We start from the raw sequence: 12735 nt of genomic DNA, 5'->3' as shown, positions 1-12735 counted from the left end.
TTTTGTAGCCCAATAATTATATTTTTACAAACCTTCTGGTAGAGGTGTGGAATAGCTTTTCTAGTAAAATGGTGTTGTGATGGAAATTGGTAACTGGGACACACGATCTCAAGTAACTGTCTAAAACCAGCTGAATTAATAGTGCTTATATTGGACGCAGATCAAATACTAGCATAGTCGCCATGGCGTCGGTGATCCGCTTTGCGACTTGGCGCCAGTTTTCACACTTGCTTCCTTTTGCAAAGGATTGTTTAACAGTCAATTGTTGTTAACTACTAGTAGTCTTCTTCTTGGTCTGCTTCTGGGATGAGCATCCACCCCCAGCAGCAGCAGCAGTGGGACTATTGTTCAAGATTTCTTCTGAGGAATCCAGGATAGTGGAGGAGTCATCTAGCCTTAGCAACTTGGATGCAGGACTAACTCCGATCGCTACTGAGGATATTGATGAGGAAGGTGTTGTGGGTGTAGATTGCAGGTGTTGGGATCTAGCTGAGAGAATGGACCTAGCTGATGCTGGACCGCTAGTTATTTTTTAGTGTAAGTTTCCGATTTTCCCAACCGTTTGTCATGAACTCGCTTGAAATGGCATTACATGGATGATGTTCCTAGATGGTTAAAGTACCTACCTCTACCGACTGTGGCTTTCAAATGCTACAAATGGCTAGACAACTGTAGTCAGGATTTGGTTAGAAATGATTCCACACATAAAAGGTGGATTTTTTGATCTTATGCCCAGGCATGACAATGGCCTTCTTCTTATCACTGGCAAAAACTGTTTCCACTGGTGCAGGGCTTACACAAACAACATCATCCTCATCAACATCCTCATTAGCGCCCTCGTCAGCTACACAAATACCCCCCTCATTCTGTTGCAATTCCAAAGTGGCATCCTCAATTTGTGTATCACCGGCTACACTTGGGCAGCTCATGCACACAACTGCAGAAATGCTGAAAGGGGCCTTCTTTATGGGTACACTATCAGTGAAGTCAGGCTTACATATAGCACTCATGGATAGACTCTCCTCAATGATTTGTGCCATTTCTGAATCTGAACATACATATACTGAACAAATATACTGTTTTCTTCCAGCTCGACTTTTATACGTAAAAATATTTGGACACCACTTTTATGACTTACCTTACAAGAAGATGCCTCGGTGACAGTTGCAGAACTAGCACTCATAGAGAAAGGCGAAGGCCTCATTCTTTCCTTGTCACTGCGTGTGTAGAATGGCATGTTGGCAATTTAATTTTTTTCTGCAGATAACTTTCCCTGGATTACAGGTTTTATTTTCTTTACCAAGGTAGAAGGTGTTTTTTTACATTTTTGTTTCCCTGACTTAAAAACACTGTGCACTTTAACATAGGATGTAGCAGATGACAAAGAGGGATTACTATCATCATGACTGGTGCCAGCAGCTACTTGGTGCTCCTGGTCTTCTGTGCACTGCTGTGAATCCATTTTGATAACACAGTAAAATGTGACTGCAGATTTTGAAGAACACTGCCAGCCCTATTATTTCTATTTCAGCAATGACAATTAGCAATGGAGCAATGGAGCTGTCCTGTTTGTGTGTTAGCTGTATAACACAGTACAATGTGACTGCAGATTTAGAACAAGACTGCCAGCCCTATTATTTCTATTTCAGCAATGACAATGAGCAATGGAGCTGTCCTGTTTGTGTTTAAGCTATATAACACAGTACAATGTGACTGCAGATTTAGAACAAGACTGCCAGCCCATTTATTTCTACTTCAGCAATGACAATTAGCAATGGAGCAATGGAGCTGTCCTGTTTGTGTGTAAGCTATATAACACATTACAATGTGACGTCAGATTTAGAACAAGACTGCCAGCCCTATTATTTCTATTGCAGCAATGACATATAGCTATGGAGCTCTCCTGTTTCTGTGTGATCTATAACTTTCTAGACTTTGAAGAACACTGCTACCCCTCCTCTTTCTTTCCTCGTTATGATGATGCCCAACTGCACTAGAGACTGCCAAGAACCGTGCTACCCCTTCTGTGTTTCTCTGTGAAATGGCGTTGGATCGCCGTGGAGGGTGGTATATATAAAATCCAAAACTTGCGAGATCCGACGACGTAACAATAATGTTTTACTCGTTTTTAATTCAGAGTGCACGTGAAAGTACCAAGCCAGCTCGACTTGGTACTCGGATCTGCTAAATTCAGTTGGGTTCGGTTCTCAGGGAACCAAGCCTGAGCATCTCTAGTTCAAACTCATGTCATCTAGCAAAGCACACGTTGAGATTACATTACAAGGTTACATACAATATACATTGTCATATATACATTCAACAGAAAATAACAATCAGTCTTTAGATATACTACATAATCGTCACACACACTATGACTATATAGTGATGCCATCCAGCCTTTGTAATGCCCCAGCAACATTATGGCACTCTATTAATGATGTCCCATGGGGTTTCCTGGATCAGTTTTCTTGGATATCTTAAAGAACACCAGAAGCTAATGTTTTAGAACATCTCCACCATCATACAATATATATAAACTTAGGTAAGTGTGAATTTGAAGACAAAAATCCAATTTAAGTATGGATTCTAGCAAAATTAAATCTTTATTGAGTGGCCTATCCCAAAAATTAGAAAGTGCAGAGATATGTAGGATTTGCAAACTTCTAAAAATAATTTATTTTAAATTTCTCTCTACCATTGTTTCAGTGACCCGACTTACTCAAAAGGATCTTTTGTTTAACTAGTCTGTCGATGCATAAGCTGGTTTGTGCATCGGAAAACTGTTTTAAAGTTTGTTCTTATTCTCACTCATCTTTATCCAAACTTCTCATTTGTGATTGAAATATACATTCTCTCTATGGAGGAGCGTGTTATTTACTAACAGTTCTTACAGATTATTGGAACTTCACGCTTATCAGATCAGCCAAAATGAACTCGTCTTTTCAAGATTTTCTTATGCTTATGTTAAACAACATTTTCAGAGTTACTCAATCTTTTGATCTCCTCTCTTGTAATAACAAAGGCATTTAGGGGATGTCACCTGACCATCATTGCAGATGGCAGTCACTTCTATGAGCTCTGTGGGCTGCTACCTATAGATTACCCTCCATCGGAGCCCACCATGGTCTAAATACTACTTCCTCAGGGCCACGGGCTCCCCAACAATTATCGGTCCAGAAGACACCCATTGTTGCCTGAGATCTACTACCTTCCTTATATCAGCTCCTACTTGGGTTTGCAGCACCAACCTGATTTAGGTTGGCGGCCATTACGAGTGTGGCTCTCCCCCAATACTCCCTCCAATGGTGCTTCCCCTCTGGTGTACGACATCAATCTTCTCCCTGCCTCCTGCATGTTCACTGCATCAGTGTTGTGGAGTGTGCAGGCAGAGTCTGGCTCCCTAGGCATCATTATATCCTGGCACAGGAGTACAACTGGGCTGAATGGTCCCTTACCTGTCGGGGTGGTATGATCCTGGGACTTCTACCCTGCCATCATGCCCTCACTCCTGGACAACTCCTTCCTGATCACAATGGCTGCTGGTGAGAGGGAATTAGAGCTGCTGTAGGCTCTGAGTCTCCCGCTGTACTCTGCTATCCTGGTCTGCACTGGCTGGCGGTTTCCGTCCTTCGCCATCACCCTCTGGCCTTTGCTGGGATGGGCATCAGTGACTCCAGAGCGGTGGATCGATCCTGTTTGCTACAGGACCTGCCTTTTCGAGTAACGTGGAGTCGTCCTGGGCTATTGACAGCCACTTAGGAACTGCAATTTGTAGCCCTGCCAACAGGCCAGACATCGGAGTAATTGTCCTGCAAACGCCTCACTATATATATATATATATATATATATATATATTATGATTGAGTACACTGCCACCCTTTATTTATTTTTTGTCTTTGTGTGCTACTTGATATCAAGTCCTGATTCCCATGCAAGCTCTAGCTTCCTGATGCTGTCTTCTTGGTGTGTCCCACAGGGAGATGAGGCCTAGAGCGACCAGAAATTGGGCTAAATATGTGGTAAAACCTGCAACTCTTTCATGATCCTCCAACTGCCAAGTGGTTTTCAATGGGGAAAGATAGGAAGGGACCTCCTGTGAAAGACACGGGAAAGACAGGAAAGTTCACGTCACAAGCAGCTTTCCAACAGCATTTTGACATGCCAACAGAACCGCGGGATTTGGGTGAAATTAAGTCATACTTAAAAATGCTGCCAACTAAACAGGACTTTCAAGCCTTCGAAACTAAGATTCATGAAACACTCCAGTCAAAAATTTCTGTAATCATCTAACCTTGTTCAGAAATTGGACAAAGTGCTTTTTCTGGAGGACAACAAGATTCTCATCTGGACAAGCTTCAAGATTTAGTCATGCAGCAAGCAAAGGAGCTTGTTGAGATTCATAAAAAGCTGCATGATATCAACAACAAAGACTGTCGAAACAATGTTAGAGTTTGAGGGATATCGGAAGATATTCCCCCCAGGAAATTATAGAAACTCTTACTAAGGATTTTCACAAACTCTTGTATGCTGATCATAATGACCACATCATTTTTGAAAGAGCTCACAGAGCTCTCCATCCCAGAGACCTCTGAGACACCTTGCAACATCATTTGCAGGCTTCATTACTTCACGGTCATAGAAGCCATCCTCAAAAAGACACGCAGTCTTCCCAACCTTGAATTTAATGGTCACAAGATCCAGATATATCAGGACCTCTCATGGTCCAATTTTCAGCATAGGCGGATGCTGCGTTCTCTCAAGGATGAACCCAAGAAACACTCCCATCAGATTTCGCTGTGGATTTCCATTGAGTATCCATGTGAATCACGGTGGTAAACTCCTCACACTCAAACACATGTTGAGGTGGAATCCTTCTGTGAAACCCTCAAGCTTCCCAAAGTTCTTCTGTCAGATTAGCTTAACCTCTTTTTGCTTCAGTTCAAAATAATATGCGAAGACTTTGTTCGCCCGCAACTTCAGAGGACCGGAGTGTGACCTGAGGACTGCCTTCATTAAACTCAGGCTCTTCTTACACTGTAATTTAGTTCTTGGCCCTCCTTATACCATCACACTTCAGCTTCATACAGATTAATCCATTAATGACATTACTATACCAATTAAGCTTGTATTGCTTCCTGTTGCTTGTTTTGTTCTCTTAGTGTTGATACCTTAGCTAATATGTTAGGATCCAGGCCAAATTCCCATAGCTTTGCTCTTTTATCCCCTATATACCACGTGCCACAAATTTCAATTCATGGAGAATTTGGGGACTTCTTTATTTCAAATTGTTTGATCAGTTACCACATGTTTACTCTTTAACACAGTTTTTATACTTACTTATATTAGTTGCCTGGTTGGAGTTACTCCATTGCTTTCTTCCCCCACATTCCAGCTGGTCCGTAAACTATGTCCAGGAGCCTATCACCCTATCCACTGGTGTTTGTAGCAGAATGCTCATATGCTTATCATTTGCATATATCCATTACAATGTCAATATTATTGTTACTTTTGCTACATTTGTCTCTCCACTCCCCCTTTCTCTCTTTCTCTCCTGTCACCCTCCAGTCTCTACTGGTGTCCCCCATCTCCTCCGATATTCAGGGAAGTCCAGAGAGTACTGGGAGAACCGATGTCTGATCCCAGGCAATTTCAAGACAACACAGATTCCTTCCTACTGGACCAACAATGGATAAGTTAAAATGTATCTCTATTAATGGGAGGGGTTGAATGTGTCGTAGAAATGCTCTTGCTCCCTGAACACATTATATACCGACATGGTGGATGTTGTGTTTGTACAAGAAATGAGCTTTAAAAGTGGGGTTGCTCTCAGTCTCTGTAACTGTCATTTTCCTACATATTTTCCCTACAACTGTACATCTGGTAAGGCATAAGGGGTGGTGATTCTTTTCTCTAAAAGTCTCCAAATTGAAATTGGTTGAATTTGGCAACTGATATAGCTATTTTTTTTTTTTTTTTTTTATAATTTTTATTTTTGAATGGTCAAGTAACAAACAGAACCGACATGCACTGTCAGTAAGAAAAAAACAAGCAATAGAAGCACATCACTGGTAACAAAGTATAAAATCAGTATAAAGGTATAAATAATCAGTGCAACAATATGCGTGTATGGCAGTTGACCAAGGATTTTTAAAGAAATAAGGGAGGGGGCGAAATGCCTCAACAGAGAGTGGCATGACGCAGGAGGAGAAAAGGAGGGAGACTAGTACAGTAGAGAGCAGGAAAGGAAAGAGAGAAGAAAAGAGAAAGAGAGGGGTTTACGGGAGGAGGACGGACATGTGTAAAAGTAGAGTCAAGTGAAAGGGGGATAAATCTGAAAAAATGAGAGCAATGGGCTCCATACCTTAGTGAACGATCTTGATGTCCTATTGATGATGCTGGTCATGTATTCCAGGCGGTGAACCTGCCAGACTCTATTAATAACGGCTTGAAGCGAAGGTGGAGTTTGCTGCCTCCAGTCTGCTGCTATTTGGCAGGTAGCTGCCGATAAGATGTGCCTAGCTAACTTATTCTCATGCCGAGTTGCCGCTGGCGCTCCCAGGGGCAAGAGGAAAAATTTAGGCTCAAATGGAATCGTTACCTGAATAATCGATTGGATCAGGTGGTTGATCTCGGCCCAGAAGTTTGAGAGTTTGGGACAAGTCCACCATATATGGATAAAATTACCCTCATGGGAGCACCCACGCCAACAGCGGTCAGAAGAGTCTGGGAGGAATTTATGTATCCGGGAGGGAACGTAGTACCATCGGTACAATACCTTATAGGCATTCTCTTTTATTTTAACGCAGATTGAGCTGGAGGCAGCATTCTCATATATCTCCGACCATTCCTCGCTCAAAAGAACTTCACCCAGGTCATGTTCCCAGGCCAGTTCATGCGAGACTCTAGTATTTGAGGAAGGTGGGGCAAGTTCATAATATAATGTTGAAATAAGGCCTTTCGTGGAGGACTGACGGAGACAGAGACGTTCAAATGTGGTAAGGGGACGGGAGGAGAGGCGAGATTTGACAGTGTGGTGAAAGTGGCGGAGCTAAAGGAATTGGTAAAATAATTTATTGGGAATATTTATTTGCGATTGGATGTCAGAAAACGAGGGGAACACAGCTGTAGAGGTGAGATCGTTTAAGAAACGGACCCCTTGTGAGGTCCACGAGGAGAATACTTTAGGGGTAAGGCCTGGAGCGAAGTCTGAGGAGTTAAACAAAGGAATTAGGGGAGAAGAATGGGGGGAAAGGCCAAATTTCTGAGAGCATGAGTCCCAGACCGCTAGGGAATGTGTAATGACCGGATAAAGTGAGACACGTTTTGGTCGACGAGCCCGTGGAAGTCATAGGAGAGTAGATGGGGATAGCATACCCAGACTTTCAGCCTAAATCTCGACCCAGACCCTGGAGGGAGTCAAGCTACACCACAGAACGCATTGAGCAAGCTGAGCGGAGAGATAATAGCGTCGAAAATCAGGGATTCCCAGTCCCCCTCCCCGCGGGGCTCTCTGTAGAAGCTTGAAACGGACTCGGGGGCGCTTACCCGCCCAGATGAATTTAGATACATGAAAATGGAGAAATTTAAAAACGTAGGGGGGGACTCGGATGGGGAGGGTTTGAAAAAGGTAGAGGAGTCTAGGGAGTATGTTCATCTTGACCGCATTAATACGACCTATCCAGGAGATGTATAGTTGCGACCATGAAACAAGGTCTAGCTTAACTTGAGCAAGAGTGTGGGGGAAGTTGGCCTGAAAAAGCTGATGAGGTTGTTTAGTTAAATATACCCCAAGGTACTTGAGTTTTTGAGGGCGCCAGTTGAACGGGAAGGAGCTTTCTAAAGACACCTTGTCAGCTGAGGAGACATAAAAGTCTAAGACTTCTGTCTTGTCCGCGTTAACTTTATATCCTGAGAAGTGGCCGTAAAGCATTAGTTCGTCTACAAGAGGAGGGACAGAGGAAATTGGGTTAGCAATTGTTAACAGGACGTCATCCGCGTATAATGCTATTTTATGGGAAGAGCTACCCACCGGGATGCCTAGAATTTGCTGGTTAACCCGGATTCTAGCTGCTAGAGGTTCTATGATAAGGGCAAAAATGAGCGGAGAAAGGGGACAGCCCTGCCGTGTGCCATTTGAAATAGCGAAGGGGACCGAGGATAGACCATTTGCAGAGACTGTGGCCGATGGAGAACGGTACAAGGCTGAGATGGCCGTCATAAATTTGCCAGAGAAACCCATCGCTCCTAGTACCCCAACCATAAACGACCAGGAGATGCGGTCGAACGCCTTCTCAGCATCTAATGACATAAGGAGGGAGGGGAGCTTACCCCTGTGAATTGTGTGTATCAGGTCAATTGTTCTCCTAGTATTGTCCGGGGCTTGACGTCCCGGGATAAATCCCACCTGGTCGGGGTGGATGAGGGAAGGGAGGAGGGGATTCAATCTAGAGGCCAGAATTTTTGCGTAAATTTTAAGGTCCACATTAAGGAGGGAAATTGGTCTATAGCTAGAGCAGAGAGTTGGGTCCTTCCCAGGCTTTGGAATGACAATAATATTAGCTCTGGTTGTGGCTGCATCAAACGTGGCACCATCCAGGATTTCGTTAAAAAAAGATGTCAGATGGGGGCCTAGTACTGCAGCGAAATTTTTATAGTATTGCGGGGTAAAACCGTCAGGGCCTGGAGCTGAAGAGGGTTTCAGGGATTTAATAGCGGCCAAAACCTCGGTCAGGGTGATATCTTCATTCAAGAATTCTATGTGAGGTGGAGTGAGCTTAGGGAGGGGGGTGGCGGCTAGGTATTCGTCCAGAGACAGCACCGTATGAGCTCTTAGAGGGGTGGGTGGGGGGGTTAAGTTATAGAGGGAGAAATAAAAATCTTGAAATGTCTGGACTATCTCCTTAGGGTCATATGTAGTTCTGCTCTTTTGTGGGTCGTAAATTTTATCAATGTGGCCAAGAGCCATCTTCTTACGAAGCTTTCTGGCTAACACAGAATCTGCTTTGTCAGATTTGTCATAGTACCGTTGCTGTAGTTTCTGCATAGTAATAGCAGTCCTACGGGAGAGAAGAGTGTTAAGTTGGCCCTTCAATGAAGTAATCTGAGTGAGTAGAGCAGGGTCATGAAGAGACTGATGTTGGGGAAGAAGAGAGGCTAACCTGCGCTCCAAGCAAGCTATCTCTTCTGCAGCCTTTTTCCTAGAAGCCGCAGACAGGCTAATCAAATGGCCCCGTATAGTGGCTTTGTGTGCTTCCCAAATAATGCCTGGGGGGACATCTATAGCAGAGTTATCTTGGAAGTAGTTGGCTATTGAGTTATTGAGGTCTAAAAGGGTCGTCTGATTGAGCAGGAGAGAGTCATCTAGGCGCCATTTTCCCTGGGGTGAAGATGTTTTGAGGAGGTCTAGAGTAATGAACGCCCCCGAGTGGTCAGTCCATGAGAGTGGGGTGATTCCCGCTTGAGTCACATTGGGAGTAAGTGCATGGGATATATGTATCATGTCTATGCGGGAGTACAATTGGTGGGGGGCAGAGTAGTGGGTGTAATCCCTGGCGTCTGAGTTACAGAGTCGCCAGGAGTCATACATGCGGTGATGAGAGAGCAGTGTGGCTAGTGAAGTAGATTCTGCTGAAGTGGGAGAGCCCCGCCGGGAGGAAGAGGGGGAAGACCTGTCCAGGGTAGGATCAAGAGTCACATTAAAATCACCACCTACGATCACGTGGCCCCGCGCCAGCCGCTCAATGCATTTAAAGAGTTTGGAAAAAAAAGGCTTTTGTTTCTGGTTAGGGGCATAGACCGAGACCAGGGTAACAGGAATAGATCGGAGAGTACCACCCACTAGAACAAAACGACCCTCTGGGTCTGTGTAAGTGTTGGAGTGCAGGAAGGGAATCTTACTGTGGATCAAAATAGCCACTCCCCGCTTCTTGCAGTCCGCCGAGGCAAAGAAAGTCTGGGAAAACTGCTTACCCTGAAGCTGAGAGTGGACTCCAGTGAAGTGTGTCTCCTGTAGAAAGACAATATCCGCTTTTTCTCTCCTACAGGCTCCCAGTAGAGTCGTACGTTTGCGGGGGGTGTTGAGGCCGTTGACATTGATCGAGAGTACCTTTAAGGCCATGGTGTTGCAGAAGTGATAAGTCCCGGCAGCTTGACTAATAGTGGGGTAGAATGGAATAAGTTAATAAGCCGTCCTTGAGAACAGAGAGAAGACAAAAGAAAAGGTGAAAAGGGAGAATCGAGCAAAGAGAGAGGAGAGAGAAGAGGAGAGAGGAGCCCAATTGGGCATAAACCCTGTAAGAAAGGAACCCAGGAGGGGTTCAAAAACATAGTAAAGTAAATTTACAAATAACAGTAGACAATATCAAAGGGTGCGTGGGGGGTGGTCCTGTGTGTAATGTGAGATGAGGCCAGGACCGTAGACCCATGAGAAAATCTTAATAAAAGGTAAGCAATCGGAAGAGAAAAGGAAAAGAGGGAAGAAAGAGATCCTCCCTCCCTCACTCCTCCCCTCCCGCAGCATTATCAACTAACCAAACAGAAAGAGAAGAAAACAAAAACAAAGAAGGTGTGCATTAACAATCATATTAGAACTTTAAGATTCTACAACTTTAGGGGAGGAGGGAAGGGGGGAAAACAAAAGGGAGGGATGGGGAGAGAAGGGGAGAGGGATCACCCTACCAAGAGAAAAACACAAGATATAAGTATAGTAGCGTCAAAATACTTCAAATGTAACATCATGTCAGGTTCGTGCCACTATAGGTTCAATAACAGACGGGTGACGTGGAAAAGCTAACATATCTAAAGATAAAGACAAGGAGCTCTGAGCTCCAACCCAAGTAGGAAGTCCACCTGTGGAGGCAAAATGTTAACAGAAATCAACAACATTAGTAGACATGTCATGGCGGTGAGGCATCTCGGACTTTGCGACGGGAGGAGCGGGACCAATCTGGTTGTGAAGGGGCTGAGCGCTGGGCCTTCGGAGAGCCGGTCTGCAAGGCAGTAGCTTCGGGGAGAATGTCCAGTTTCGCCAGGAGATCCTGACCCTGCTCAATTGTTTTGATGTAGTAAGAAGAGTTGGCCGCAAACACCTGAAGTTGAAACGGGAAGCACCAGCGATACCGTAGATTGTGTTGACGCAGGATCCTAGTAACAGGCTGCAAGTTTCTCCGTTTCTGAATTGTGGAAGGAGCAAGATCCTGAAACAGCTGGATGTCCATGTTCCGAAAAGAGAGAGCAGATTGATCTCTAGTCGCAAAGAGGATTCGGTCCCTTGTGTGGAAATAGTGCAAACGCACGATGATGTCTCGAGGGGGCAGGCCATTGGCCGGACGGGCCCGAAGAGCTCTGTGGGCACGGTCCATCATACAGTCAGAGTCAGAGAGCTCCGGAAGGATATGTTGGAAAAGATCTTTAAGAAAAGCCTGAAGATCCGCCGGAGAAATTTCTTCAGCAACATTTCGAATACGAATGTTGTTACGACGAGATCGGTTCTCAGAGTCCTCCTGTTGTTCCTTGAGAGTCTCCACTTCGTCACGGAGACGGGCAAGTTCGTTATCCGTCGTAGATTGTGAACGGCAGAGGTCGTCTGTTTTTGACTCAAGCGCGTCAGATCTGTTGCCCAGTGAGGTTAGTTCTGATTTAAAGTCATTAACAACTTTGGAGAGTTCTTGGTGGAAAGTTTGCTTGACTCCTTCTAGTAAGCTGGTCATTATAGTTAGGATCTGTGGATCCAGCCCCGTATCAGGGAGCGGTTGGGAGCCCGGCGCTTCTGTAGGCGTCAGAGACGGGGAAGACGGTTTGTTCTTTGAGCCAAAAAAGGGAGCAGAAGTCACTTTCTTTGGTTTGTTGGACATGACGAAGAGGCTGGGAGCCGTTGGCCAATTGAGCGGGATGAAGGAGGCAGAGGAGGGTTGGTATGAGGGAAGAAGACGTAGGAGGGACACACCTTTAGATTGGTTAGTATTATAGGGGTCAAACCTGGTCCAGCCTGAATGGAGGAGGTCACATGTTCAGTGGCCGGAGGGAGGCCAGTAGATGGGTATCAATATAAAGAAATCCCGTCAGCCTAGGAGGCTGAGAAGCGACAAGGCTTGATGATTCAATTTCTTGCCTCGCTGAACCTTCAAATAGGCAATAGTTGAGTGAAAATAAGTGCAGCAGCAATAAACAGTGGGTGTAATATTTTTAGGCCACCACTAGAGGGCAATATTGCTCCACAAATGAATGAAGCATAGGCGAACAGAGAGTGGGAGATTTATGGCAGAGGAGCTGGGACTGTGCCAGTGTAGGTAGGGACAGGTCACCTTTTGTCAGTGTTGCCGCAGGGGAAAGTGGTGACTTATGTGGATACAGCTGGGCTTGGTGGGGGAGAGGTAAACACTCACGCACTGCAGGCTGGCTTTCTGCGGGGACTCGCCGACCGGAAGTCCCGCGCCGGGGACCGGAAGTGCAGCTGATCGGTCACCGCTGAAAATGGAGACCGTGGATGAGGCGCTGGATGGAGGCCGCAGGGGGCACTGACCTCAGAGCAGGTAAGGGTCTCCCTCTTCGTACGCCAGAGCCGCCGATGGGGACCAGCACAGCGGGTAATGCAACGGCTAGGCGGGGACCAGCACTGAAGGGGGCGGTAATGCAGGGCCTCCAGGCGCGTCCGATGGGGCCACTGGAGCCCTCAATAAAGGCAGGCCCAGTCGCAGTCCGGTCCAGAGAGGCACTGAAGTACACTCCAGTAGGTCA

The 12735-nt window shown here is 45.4% G+C and overlaps 1 protein-coding gene across 1 annotated transcript in view; it reads right to left on the bottom strand.

Moving 5' to 3' along the window:
• LOC142143230 (chitin synthase chs-2-like) overlaps window positions 1-12735 on the bottom strand; it is a 182243-nt gene that overhangs the window by 58299 nt on the left and 111209 nt on the right. The gene's annotated exons all lie outside the window — the stretch shown is intronic.

Source organism: Mixophyes fleayi, chromosome 3, assembly GCF_038048845.1.
Source record: "Mixophyes fleayi isolate aMixFle1 chromosome 3, aMixFle1.hap1, whole genome shotgun sequence".
Lineage (NCBI taxonomy): Eukaryota > Metazoa > Chordata > Amphibia > Anura > Limnodynastidae > Mixophyes > Mixophyes fleayi.
This window is presented reverse-complemented; position numbering and strand designations above follow the sequence as displayed.